We start from the raw sequence: 13870 nt of genomic DNA on the forward strand, positions 1-13870 counted from the left end.
TCCTGGCAAAAGTACTGGAGTGGGGTGCCATTGCCTTCTCCGAAGGAGAAGGAAAGACAGTGCTAAATAAGAGCATATAACAAGGGAATTTGAACAAGTCAGGAAAGTCAGAATAGGCTTTCCTGAAGAAGTGATGACTAATGCCTGAAGATACAAATTAGGCAAAGGGGGAGAGGGAAGATCAAGCCAGATATAGGAAAAGCATATGCAAAGGCCTGGTGGAATGAAGGAGCTTGGCAAGTTTAAGGGACTGAAAACAATTAGAATGATTAGAGCAGAGGGAGTGAGAATGAAGGTGGTTGATGAGACTGCAGAGATCTGCTTATAGATCGTATAAGGCTGTTTGGGTCATATTAAAGACTACTGTTCATCCTAAGATACCTTAGAAGAGTTTTTGGCAAAGGTAAGTTGGGATTTGCAGTGTGAACACATCACTCAGACTATAGCATGAAGAGCAAATCAGAGCAGGACCAAAGGAGAAGCAGGGAAACCACCTAGGAGACTGTTGCGGTGGTACAGTGGAGTGATGTGGCAGGTTGCAGTAGGATGGTGGCAGTGGAGAGAGGTGGAAAGACTCAGTAGGGAGAACACCGAATGAGAAGTGCTTAGACTGGATCTAAGGATGATATAGAGTGGTATGTCAGATGACTTGTGAATTTCAGGCTTATCTAACTAGGTAGATGGTATGTCATTCCTTGACATGAAGAACACTAGAGGAATTGTGATTATTTGGGTAGGGGGCCAGGAGGGTGACAAAGACCATGCATTTCTAAGTCAGATATATTGAATTTAAGTCATTTAACCTGTTTGGGCCTCAATTCCCTAATCTATAAAATGGTGGTGGTGGTTCATTGAGGTCTCTGTCTCCTCTAGAGCAGAGGCTGGCAAGTTTTTTCTGTAAAGACTTGGACAGTGTTTTTTGGCTTCGTGAAACATGCAGCCTCTTGTTGCAACTATTACACTTAGCTGTTGTAGTTGGATTAAAGCACTATACTTCAGTTATCAGATCAATCGTCCTTAGACCATGTCAACATGAACCTACCAACTGACTTGACCAATTGCAGAAACTAATCAGTCAATTCAATGAAGCACCGATCATGTATTCAGTTAATGAGTCAAATCAGTAAAATTAATTGATGCAGTAGACATGAATAGACATAGCTATATGAATTATGAATATAACAGACTCTGCTGCCAACTGAAGGGGTGATGATCAGGAAGGTATGGATTACCCAAGAATGTATAATCAAAGCAAATCAGAACTATCATTGTGAAATGAGGGCTGTACTAGGCATTTACTTTCCTGATAGAAGTTACTGTTTTTGCAGATGTGACTTCCTGTTCCAGTCATGGATGTTGCCACTGCTTCTGTTTTATAGCCTCAGACTAGTGGGACAGTCTAGCTACTAAAATGATAGGTGTATACATGCACATTTGGGGAAATAAAACTGTATGAAGAATATTTGATTGTAATCTGATTTTTCAACTTAATGTTTTGGATACATTAATTTTATTAACTTTTTGTGGAAAAGTTCTTATTCTTAACTTTATGATCTGTATTTTTTCTTTTTGGCACTGTGCCTTAGTTGAGGCATGCAGGATCTAGTTCCCTGACCAGGGATCCAACCCCAGGCCCCCTCCATTGGGAGTGTGGAGTCCTAACCACTGGACTACCAGAGAAGTCCCGAACTGTCTGTATTTACTTCTCATTTGACTTTATACATGACACTCAAATGTTTCTGAAATAGTTTCCTCACATCCTTAACTGGTATATATTTTGTCTATAGCCACTGCTCAATAAATGTTTTGTGGGAGTGGAGTAGAAGCATCATATAATGTACTCCCCAAATCAGTAGATTTAGATTTTGAATAATGTGCTATTGTTAATGAAATGTTTTTCTGCTCCTCACTATTAACAGGCATGATCAAGGGTTATCCATGTTTGAACATGACTTGTGTCATAGATGTGCAAAATGAGGCTTCTGAGTATATGGACTATGGCAATTAGGTGAATAATTGAGTATATCAGGGAAAAGTAAAAATTTTAATTGAATCATACCCATTTTCATCCTTATGAAATACTAGTTAATTTCCATTCTTTATGACTTATCATGAATAAATGTGAGAAAGAAAAACCTAAAAGCAAAAATATTTTTCATAAAATTCTTTCAATTTGAGACAGGTAAGTCAATGATGATTTATTTATTTCCATGATTTATTAAATGAGATACTTTTACTTCATGCTATATTATTGTTATTTAATATTAATTGAACACTAAATTTTCCTCTAGCACTGTATCCAAGCCACTCACCCCAACCCTATGATGAGTGGAACATGACCAGCATGTGGGCAAACTAAAGAGGCCAGACAAAAGAGAGAAAGTAGAGCATTACAAAACCCAGTAAAGTCTTGACTGTGGGGAGTATACAGAAGAAAAGTCTAGACATGTAGGGAATGGTCCTCAGGGAAACTGAGCAGTAAACAAAAATATTAATAAGCAAGTTTAACATGTAGCAAAGAATGCCAGTGAGGGATATCTAGGTATGCTGTTAGTCACTAAATGTTAGGTTTAGCTGTACCATGAGATGATGGGGCCTGAGATTCAGCAACAGGTTCCCACTTCCCCAAAAGTACTAGAGTGAAGATACTATCCATGCCCAGGGAAGTGTAGACTAGGGAGTATAAGGAGAGAAGTCAAAGACTCGGCTCTAGAGCTAGGAACATGGATGGGGCTTAATTGTAAAGGCGCCATAGTGGAATACTGAATTTACAAAATTAGGGCAAGTCCAGCACCAAAGCTGATTTGATGCCAGACACTTGAGTCACTTAGGGCTTTTAAAAATGATTCCACTTGTCTAACTGATCCCAGATTCAGGGATGGGAGGGGGACCATTGGACACAAATGTGGGGTCCTAGTGATACTGGCTGCTCATAAAAGAACATGGAGTCAAGTGTCTTATCGTTGTTGAGGCAGGATAATAAGAGGTACAAATTTCCCTTTTTCCATCATTTGACTAAAAATGATAGAAACAGTTATTAGAACAGCTTTGCTACATGAATTTGAATGCTCTTTATCTCTACCACAAACACACACACACCACTTACACTCTCACAGATAAATATGAATCCACCAGAAGAGAACAGAGCCAGCCTTAAGTGTACATAGCCTTCCCTGTGGTGAGCTGTGCCATAGCCCAGCTGCATCCCTTTCTCACTACGATTGGCCTAAAATTTCCTGCTCTGAACAGTCCATTGGAAAGAAATAGAGATGGTTGCTGAATGGTTGCCTTGAGGGGAAAATATTCCAGGTATTTCAGGGAAGACACAGAAGCGGCAGAAAGTATCCCTCTGTACAGGGCTAGTCCTGTAGATTCTTAAGGAGGGGTGAAATCCATTTTTACTTCTCTCCCACCTCCCCTCTTGTACCCTTCTTCCCAATAGGGCAAGTCTATCAAATCAGGTTCAAACTCTTGTGCACAACAACAAAACTCCCAATCATACATATTTCATGTCCCTTCCAAGCCTTGTCACTCCATGCTCTCCTATGCTGTCCCTCTACTTGACAAACGGACCTCCTCAGCATTCTGTGAAAATATCAGCATATTTCCACCACACTGCGTTAACTCATACTGTTCCCTATACTGATATTTATATCATGGTTCTTCCACTTATGGTGTGACTGTGAGCAAGTTATTTCACCTTCTGTAAACCTCAATTTCCTCATGTATAAAATGGGAATAATAGTCCCTTTCTTGTAGAGGGATTGTGAGACTTAAATGATAATGAATAAAAGCTGCAGACCATAGTGCCTGACACATAGGATATGTTCAATATATAATAACTAATTAGTTTTATGAGCATATCTTAAATAACCTATCTCTTTCATGAAATCCCTTCTTGATATTATTTTATGTGCTTTGGACCTATTTCAACATTTCCTGTCACTTCCAGAAATTCTTAATTAACTGCCACTCAAAGATAATAGATAATTGTGATGTTGTAATTTATAGTAAGAAATAGATATTTAGTCTTCATCCACTTTTACTGGCACAGAGCTCCTAAAATCCTTGGCATTTCCTAAGCTATGTGAGAGCAATAAAGGTGTCTCTTGTTATGTTTATGAGGTAACTTTTGGACCTCACTTAAATATGGAGACTGGTTGCCAGGAAAACCAATCCTGTGACTACAAGGTTGTCACTTCAGTCCACTCCCCTGAGTTCTAGGGCTGGGAACAGAGGCTGGAGATTGAGTTCAATCACCAAAGGCCAAAGATTTAATTAATCATGCATCATGCCTGTATAATAAAACATTTTTCACTCTCCTCTTTCACCCCCATCAAGAGGCTCTTTAGTTTCTCTTCACTTTCTGCCATTAGAGTGGCATCGTCTTTATATCTGAGGTTGTTGATATTTCTCCCAGCCATCTAGATTCCAGCTTGGGAGTTATCCAACCCAGCATTTCACAGGATGTACTCTGCATATAGGGCTTCCTGGGTAGCTCAGATGGTAAAGAAACTGCCTGCAATGCAGCAGACACAGGTTCAATCCCTGGGTCGGGAAGATACCCTGGAAAAGGGAATGACAACCCACTCCAGGATTCTTGCCTGGAGAATTCCATGGACAGACCATGGGATCAAAAAGAATTGGATACAACTGAACAACTAACACTTTCACACTTTGACTCGCATATAAGTTAAAAATGTGGGATGACAATATAAAGCCTGTATGTACTCCTTTCCCAATTTTGAACCAGTCAGTTGTTCATGTAACATTCTAACTGTTGCTTCTTGTCCTGCATACAGGTTTCTCAGAAGACAGGTAAGGTGGTCTGGTATTCCCATCTCTAAGAATTTTCCACAGTTTGCTGTGATCCACACAAAGGCTTTAGCGTAGTCAGTGATATTTTCCTGGAATTCCCTTGCTTTTTCTATGATCCAATAGATGTTGGCAATTTGATCTCTGGTTGGTTCCTCTGCCTTTTCTAAATCCAGCTTGTACATCTGGACATTTTCTGTTCGCATATTGCTGAAGCCCTAGCTTGAAGGATTTTGAGTATAATCTTGCTAGCATGTGAAATGAGTGCAATTGTATGATAGTTTGAACATTCTTTGGCATTGCCTTTCTTTGGGATTGGAATAAAAACTGACTTTTTCCAGTCCTGTAACCACTGCTGAGTTTTCCAAATTTGCCAGCATATCTTATATCATGCCAGGCACTATATTAAGCCCTCAACATGCATTATCACATTCAGTCCTTTCCGCAGTTTTATGAGGGAGGTACATTCTCTGTTTTTCCAGGCACCAGTTCTTCTCCATTTAATTATTTATTAATAAGTAAATTTATTATTGTTTCTAGGCTCAGTGACTAACGTGATGGCTGTCTTGTTATAGGCACTCAATGGAAGATTACTGGTTGAGGAAATGAATGCTATTCTTTCGCTGTTCAACAGCCCCCTCTCCCCACCATGATGTTCTACCTAGGTTTCTACACCTGGGCTCATCCTTAGCTCCACCCACATTCAGATGTGTCTTTCCTAAATTAGATACCCTCAGGCCGTTTATTTCTGCTGGACAGCTGATAAATTAATCCTGATAGGATGATAGCAGCAGATAATTACTGTATGTTAATGTGTCACTCCTCCTACATACTTTATTTGCATTTTAATGGAGCAATTCTGGAGATAATCCCTTAAGGCAAAGGCATGAAACTTGAGGGCGAGAAAGCCAGAATCAGTGCCAAGCTGCAGTTGTAGGGGTGGGGAGGAAGGGTGTGATGTATATATCTCAAGAGTGACACCATATAGACAGCTGCCTACTCTATGTGTTGTGCCAGCTTTGATGAAGAAATTTTTAAAAGCCAACAGTTATTATCCCTGGCTGTCATTGCTTAGTTTTTGTTTTGTTTTGTTTTAAATTATTATTAGATTTGTGGATCCTCTAGAGCAAAACCTCAAGCCCATTTGGGCAAAGATGAATGGCTAAGCCTAATAAGATGCATGGTGCTGTGAAATTAGATTAATTAACTAGGATTTGAATTGAAGTTAAATTTGTCCAAAATGTATTCCTATGAAATGTTTGTTTGTAGTGCCTACAGTATGCCACACTGAATGTAATTTTTTTTTTAATTGGGAAGGAGGGCATGTAGTGGAACATCTTAGAAGAGGAGAAAAATATCTCACTGTATACCCTTCTGTTCTCCACGAGGCCTCAGATTAATTCACCATGGTGTATTCCATTTGGGGTCAATTATATCTTTAAGTGGTCATAAGAGTAACCTTTAAAAATTATATTTTTTAAAAAAGAGGTCATAAGAAGTATATTACCACAGATTTTAAAAGGTTTCCTCTTTTTACCTTGCCAAGATATATACACATAATCTGCTTTTATACATAGATGATTAATTTTTAGGTTGATGGAGTTAGATTATTTCCAAATAATATGATGATGTCAGTTACCACAGAGAATTAATTAAATTAAATGCTTCAGTTCAGTTCAGTTCAGTCACTCAGTCGTGTCCGACTCTTTGCCCCATGAATCACAGCACGCCAGGCCTCCCTGTCCATCACCAACTCCCGGAGTTCACTCAGACTCACGTCCATCGAGTCCATGATGCCATCCAGCCATCTCATCCTCTGTCTCCCCTTCTCCTCCTGCCCCCAGTCCCTCTATTGTCACCCTGCTTATTTAATTTATAATTTTCATATATTGGTCATAAATCATGTGACCCTTCTAAATTCACTGATTATTTTCTAGTAGTTAATTTATTGGCACCTTAGGATTCTCTTTATGTGCGTGTTAGTCGCTCAGTCACATCTGACTCTTTGAGACCCCATGGACTGTAACCCACCAGGCTCCTGTGTACATGGAATTCTCCAGGCAAAAATACTGGAGCAGGTTGCCATGTGCTCCACCAGGGGATCTTCGCCACCCAGGAATCATACCAGGGTCTCCTGCATTTCAGGCAGACTCTTTACCATCTGAGCCCCCAGGAAAGCCTCCAGGATTCTCTATATAGTCCTGTAATTTCCAAATAAAAACAGTTTTACTTCCTTTTTCAAAACCCTTAATCTCCTTTGTTTTATGTTTTTGTGTACCTTCTTGCATAGTCTGGGACCTGTAGGACATGATGACTAGAAGTTGTGAGTCCATAGATCCTTTTTTTGTTCCTCATCTTAGGAGAAAAATTTTTAGTCTGTAATGATTAAGTATTATATTAACCGTAAATGTTTTATAGATACCCTTTTCAGGTTGAGAAATTTCCCTTTTTTATATATACTTGGCAAAAGTTTTTTTTTTTTAATTTAAATGAGTGTTAAAAGCTTTGTCAAATATTTTCTGTACTTTTTGAGGTGATCAAATGATGTTATCTTTTATCCTCTCAATAGTGTGAATAACATTGATTAGTTTTTGAATGTTATACTCATCTTGCATCCCTGTGATAAACCCTATGTACTTATGGCTTACTCTTTATATACTGCTTGATTACCTTTGATAATATCTATGTTTATGACAGATAATGATGCATAATTTTTTCTTGTAATGCCCTTGTCAAGTTTGGTTATTGGTATTATACTTGCCTTGAAAAATGAGTTGGGAATATTTCCTCCTCTATTTTCTGAAATAGTCTAAGATGGTTATTATTTAGTTTTCAAGTGTTTAATAGAATTCATAAATAAAATCATCTGGGCCAAAACTTACCTTTTGAAATTAGTTTGAAAACTACAAGTTCAATGTCTTTAATATATATGAGGGTAATTAGATTTTCTATTGTATCTTGTATAAATTTGCCAATTCTATTGCTTATAGTATGAATTTACCAATTAAAAAAAATTTTCCCATTTTATCTATATTTTTATTGCTGTAAAGCTGTCATCATCCTACTTAATGTCTGTGGGATCTGTATTTATACCTTTACCTTCATTCCTAAAATGTCTTCCACTTTATTTGGTGGTGGTGAAGAAATAGGTAAATTTCAAATTCCATAGCCAGTGCTTCCTAAAGTCTAGGCACTTGTTTCTCCCTCTCTTCAATAATGCTCCACTCCATCCTTCCAAAAATTCTAAAATTACCCAGAGTAATCATTTTTTAAAAATACTGTATTGAGGAATAGTTGATTTAAAGGATTGTGTTGATATCTGCTATACATCAAAGTGATTCAGTCATATATATATATATATATATATATATATATATATATATATATTCCTTTTCATATTTTTTCCATTATGGGTTATCACAGGATATTGAATACACTGTAGATTCTTGGGCTATACATTAGGACCTCATTGTTTGTCCATCCTATATATGCTAGTTTGCATCTGATAATCATAAAATTCCAATCCTTCCATCCTCCTCCCCCTTTGGCAACCACAAATCTGTTCTCTATTGTTGTTGTTCAGTTGCTTAGTTGTGGTCAACTCTTTGCAACCCCATGGACTATAGCACACCAGGCTTGCATGTCCTTCACCATCTCCTGGAGCTTGCTCAAACTCATGTTCATGGAGTCGGTGATGCCATCCAACCATCTCATCTTCTGTCGTCCCCTTCTCCTCCTGCCTCCAGTCTTTCCTAGCATCAGGGTCTTTTCCAATGAGTCAGTTCTTTGCATCAGGTGGGCAAAGTATTGGAACTTCAGCTTCAGCATCAGTCCTTCCAATGAATATTCAGGACTGATTTCCCTTAGGACTGACTGGTTTGATCTCCTTGAAGTCCAAGGGACTCTCAAGAGTCTTCTCCAACACCACAGTTGAAAAACATCAATTCTTCAGCATTCAGCCTTCTTTATGGTCCAACTGTCACATCCATCCATACATGACTACTGGAAAAACCATAGCTTTGCCTGCACAGAATTTTGTCAACAATGTAATGTCTGTGCTTTTTAATATGCTGTCTAGGTTGGTCATAGTTTTTCTTCCAAGGAGCAAGCGTCTTTTAATTTCATGGCTGCAGTCACCATCTGCAGTGATTTTGGAGCCCCAAAAAGTAAAGTCCGTGACTATTTCCATTGTTTCTCCATCTATTGGCCATGAAGTGTTGGGACCAAATGCCATGATCTTAATTTTTTGAATGCTGAGGTTTAAACCAGCTTTTTTACTCTCCTCTTTCACCTTCATCAAGAGGCTCTTTAATTCCTCTTCACTTTCAGCCATGGTGTTATCTGCATATCTGAGGTTATTGATATTTCTCCCGGCAATCTTGATTCCAGCTTGTGCTTCATCCAGTCCAGCATTTCTCATGATGTACTCTGCATAGAAGTTAAATAAGCAGGGTGACAATATACAGCCTTGACACACTCCTTTTCCTATTTGGAACCAGTCTGTTGTTCCATGTCCAGTTCTAACTGTTGCTTCCTGACCTGCATATAGATTTCTCAAGAGGCAGGTAAGGTGGTCTGGCATTCCTATCTCTTTAAGAATTTTCCACAGTTTGCCAGCACCTCACTTTCAGTCTGTATGTATCCCTAGATTTGAGGTGTCTCTTGTAGACAGATGTTTAGGGGGGTTGTTTTTGTATCCATTCGGCCAGTCTTTGTCTTTTGATTGGAGCATTTAACCCATTGCGTTTAAGGTAATTGTTGATATGTATGATCCCATTACCATAAGCAAGGTGAAAAGGTAGCCTTCAGAATGGGAGAAAATAGTAGCAAACAAAACGACTGACAAAGAATTAATCTCCAAAATATACAAGCAGCTCATGTAGCTCAATACCAGAAAAATGAACAATCCAATAAAAAATGGGCCAAAGAACTAAACAGGCATTTCTCCAAAGAAGACATACAGATCGCTAATAAACACATGAAAAGGTGCTCAATCTCACTCATTATTAGAGAAATGCAAATCAAAACCACAATGAGGAGTCAATCTCACACAGTTCAGAGTGGCCACCATCAAAAAGTCTGCAAACAGTAAATGCTGGAGAGGGTGTGGAGAAAAGGGAAACCTCTTACACTGTTGGTGGGAATGCAAACTGGTACAGCCACTATGGAGGACAGTGCAGATATTCCTTAAAAAACTGGGAATAGAACTGCCATACCACCCAGCAATCCCACTGCTGGTCATACACACCGAGGAAACCAGAATTGAAAGAGACATGTACCCCAATGTTCATTGCAGCACTGTTTACAATAGCTAGGACATGGAAACAACCCAGATGTCCATCGGCAGATGAATGGATAAGGAAGTGGTGGTACATATACATAATGGATTATTACTCAGCTATAAAAAGGAACATGAATCAGTTCTAATGAGGTAGAATAAACTAGAGCCTATTATACAGAGTGAAGTAAGTCAGAAAGAGAAACAGCAATACTGTATATTAATGCGTATATATTGAATTTAGAAAGATCTTATATGCAAGGCAGCAAAAGAGACACAGATGTAAAAAACAGACCTTTGGTCTCTGTGGGAGAAGGCAAGGGTAGGGTCATTTGAGAGACTAGCATTGAAACATGTATATTACCATATGTAAAATAGATGACCAGTGCAAGTTTGATGCACTCAAAGCTGGTGCTCTGTGACAACCTAGAGGAATGGGGCGGGGAGGGCTGTAGGAGGGGGTTTCAGGATAGCGGGACATGTGCACCCGTGGCTGACTCATGTCCATGTATGCAAAACCTATCACAATATTGTAAAGTAATTCTCCTCCAATTAAAATAAAGTAATTAATTAAAACAAAAGAAGAATTTTCCACAGTTTGTTGTGATCCACACAGTCAAAGGCTTTAGTGTAGTTAATGAAGCAGAAGTAGTTGTCTTTCTGGAATGCTCTTGGTTTTTCTGTGATCCAATAGATGTTGGGAATTTGATCTCTGGTTTCTCTGCCTTTTCTAAATCCAGCTTGAACATCTGGGAGTTCTTGGTTCACATACTGTTCTCTTTATCTGTGACAGGAAAACATTTTTTTTCCCCCTGTATAAACTACTGCTATTTTCTTTCAGTGAATTTTTAATCAGTAAGAAACAATCCATTATCTTGAGTCAATCAAGCCTGACTCCAAAAATAGCTACCACTTTGAACTTTAAGCGACAGTAAGTTTTCAGATTGTTTGAGGAACAACCAATAATCTCATGTTAATGTAAATGCTTGAATTAATCAGATCAGCCAGAGTTCATGGTTCTAGAGGTTGTCTTCTAAATTCCTAGGGAGAGAAACATAAAGGTAGTTAGGAAGTATGAAATCTTTAGCTGAAATCACATGAATATCTTTGAAGACAATCTTATGCGATCTTTTAAGATAAAAAGATATATATAAAATGGAGAACATGTGGGCAATATGCTACAGTTAAGATTACCTGCTGTCATTTTCATGCATTTTCATTTGGTCCTTTTTAGGTGTTTCCATTTGGTCCTTTTTATGCACAGATTTGTTTTGACTTAGTTATAAACAATAGGATGTATTTCTTTTTCCTTCAATTGAAATTGTATCATACACAAGTTTTTAACTCTCTGCATAGTTTTCTTTATCTTCACTATTAATGATGACATTATAGCAAATCAAGTGGTATACCAAAATATAGCTATTTCCTGACTTTGACCCACTGGATTTTCCCCCAAATATTTCAGTTCTCTAAATAATGCTGAGATGAATATCTTATATACATAACTTTCCTTAATATTTTTTTAATTAGCATAGGTTCATAGGGGTGAGATTTCAGTCAAGTGTTTAATAGGAAAGCCACCTGATTCTTTTTTAAATTAGGCTAATTGCAGAGACTGTGATCATGAACTTCTTATTGGAATTCTTTACATGTTTAAAATGATGGTTAGTATTATTATCATGGGATCTCAATCTGGCATACTAAAAAACATTCTTGAGAGAGAAAGGTAAAGTATAGTGTAAGGGAAACACAGGAAAACTTTAAGGCTTTTAAAATTATGCATTTATAAGGAACCCAGGTCTAGGTGAAGGAGGTGGTGAAGGAATGTGGTAGGGCAAGGTGTACAGTTAATTCCACTGAAGTGTAAGAAGACATATAGCAGCTTAAGGCCTGCTGGTGAGACAGCTGAGATATATCCACTGGGAAGGCCCTTATTTCATGGAAAAGCCATTTAAATATTCTCTGTAAGGATTCAAAGCTGTAAGTGCTTCTAAGATTGTTGCATATTATATTATCTTGTATTCAGAGGGAAGTGTGTATAAGGGATTGCCTAAAAGAGAGTGGTGTACGATTAAGTAAACCCTATGACAGCAACTTCTGCACTTGAAAGAGTCCATGAAGCTTTCAAATTCTTCCTCAGCATAAAGTTTGAGTATTAGATGAAAGTGACAACTCCATTTCATTTCTTAATTAAAAGGAGAAATGTCACCCTGACCATCATGCTCAGAAAGGTTTAAAAAAATTCAAAAGTATGTTATGTGATACAATTGGGCTAGCCTTTCCCCCTTAAAATGTACACCTTAATGTTTCATTTTCATTGATTGAAAGGTCTTAGGACAAGGAAAAGGGAATATAAGAAATAAAACATGAAATAACTCCTTCTTTAATATATATCTGATTATCTGATTTTTGAATAGAACTACTATTAGTATTATTATTGAACCAAATAATGTGACCACCCTTCCTTATATTTCCCCCTGTGTCTGCTTTCTACAGCATTCTTTTCTAACCTATATCCTGAATATTGGCTAGAGACTGCAGACTTTTAATACCAGATATCCCCCATCACTGGCACTGCAACTCAGTATATTTGATGTGCCATATTTAATTTTCCATGCTTTTTAAAATGATGTTTGAGTTGCAATGTTGTGTAGAGAGGCTACTGACTTGTCAACCTCGTTATACTGTGCTTCAGTGACTACTTCCCAAACATTAATTACGTTTCACAAAGACTATGTCTATTGTTTTTAGTTTTTTTTCCCCTTAAACTATGAACTTTTAATTGCTTTAAAAATTAAATGCAGCCAATTAGTGTTTATAATATTCTCTTGATTAAACACAGTTGGAGGTCCAGGCTATGTAGTATATGAAACACTGACAGCATTGCCAAAAGATAACCCACACCCAGTTCATTTTTTGTGACAAGGAGTTTGTAAATGATTACATCTCATGCCACATTTGTCAACCTATGTGTATTCTGATGTCAAGATACCTTACAGATATAAATGACTACTTACCTCTAAGTATAGTGGATGTCACCCATGTGTTAGTCACAGTTGCTCATGAGTAAACGCTTTAAGGTGACACTGCATCAAAGAAAGTTATAGTAGGCCTAGAGGGTGATTCAGGGGGCTTCCCAGGTGGCTCAGTGGTAAAGTATCCACCTGCCAATGCAGGAGCCGCAGAAGATTCAAGTTCGATCCCTGGGTTGGGAAGATCCCCTGGAGGAGAAAATGGAAACCCACTCCAGTTTTCTCCTGGAAAATCTGATAGACAGGAGAAGCCTGGTGGGCAACAGTCCATGGGGTCAAAAGAATCTGACACAAATGAGCCATTGAACCTGCACAAGAGGTCTGTGTCTTGGTGATAGTGGTATTTTTATAAATTCTGTATGATTGCATAACCAGATGCCCAGCTTAATGAAATATTATGCTTTGTACCACTTCCAAGGAATGAGAATTTGGTAAACTATATTTAGTGTAAAACTTCAAAGAGTATTGTCTTTCTTTGGATATTCAGAAGGTGCCTACCTCCAGTTGAGACTCTTCTTCAGGGTCACCATTAGAATTGTCTATTACAGTACTGGCTAAAGCTTCAATCAATAGAGATTTCTTGACAGAATGCCAGAACACAGAGAGTTGACTGTAATTCACATGCTTTCTTGAAGACAAAAGGGTCAGAGTCAGTTAGTGTGGGCCTTAAATATTTGAAACAGACACCAAATGAGACTCAGTGGAAAAAAAATAGTAGAAATACAAATTCCTTCTCAGTAACTTG

Source organism: Budorcas taxicolor, chromosome X, assembly GCF_023091745.1.
Source record: "Budorcas taxicolor isolate Tak-1 chromosome X, Takin1.1, whole genome shotgun sequence".
Taxonomy (NCBI): Eukaryota; Metazoa; Chordata; class Mammalia; order Artiodactyla; family Bovidae; genus Budorcas; species Budorcas taxicolor.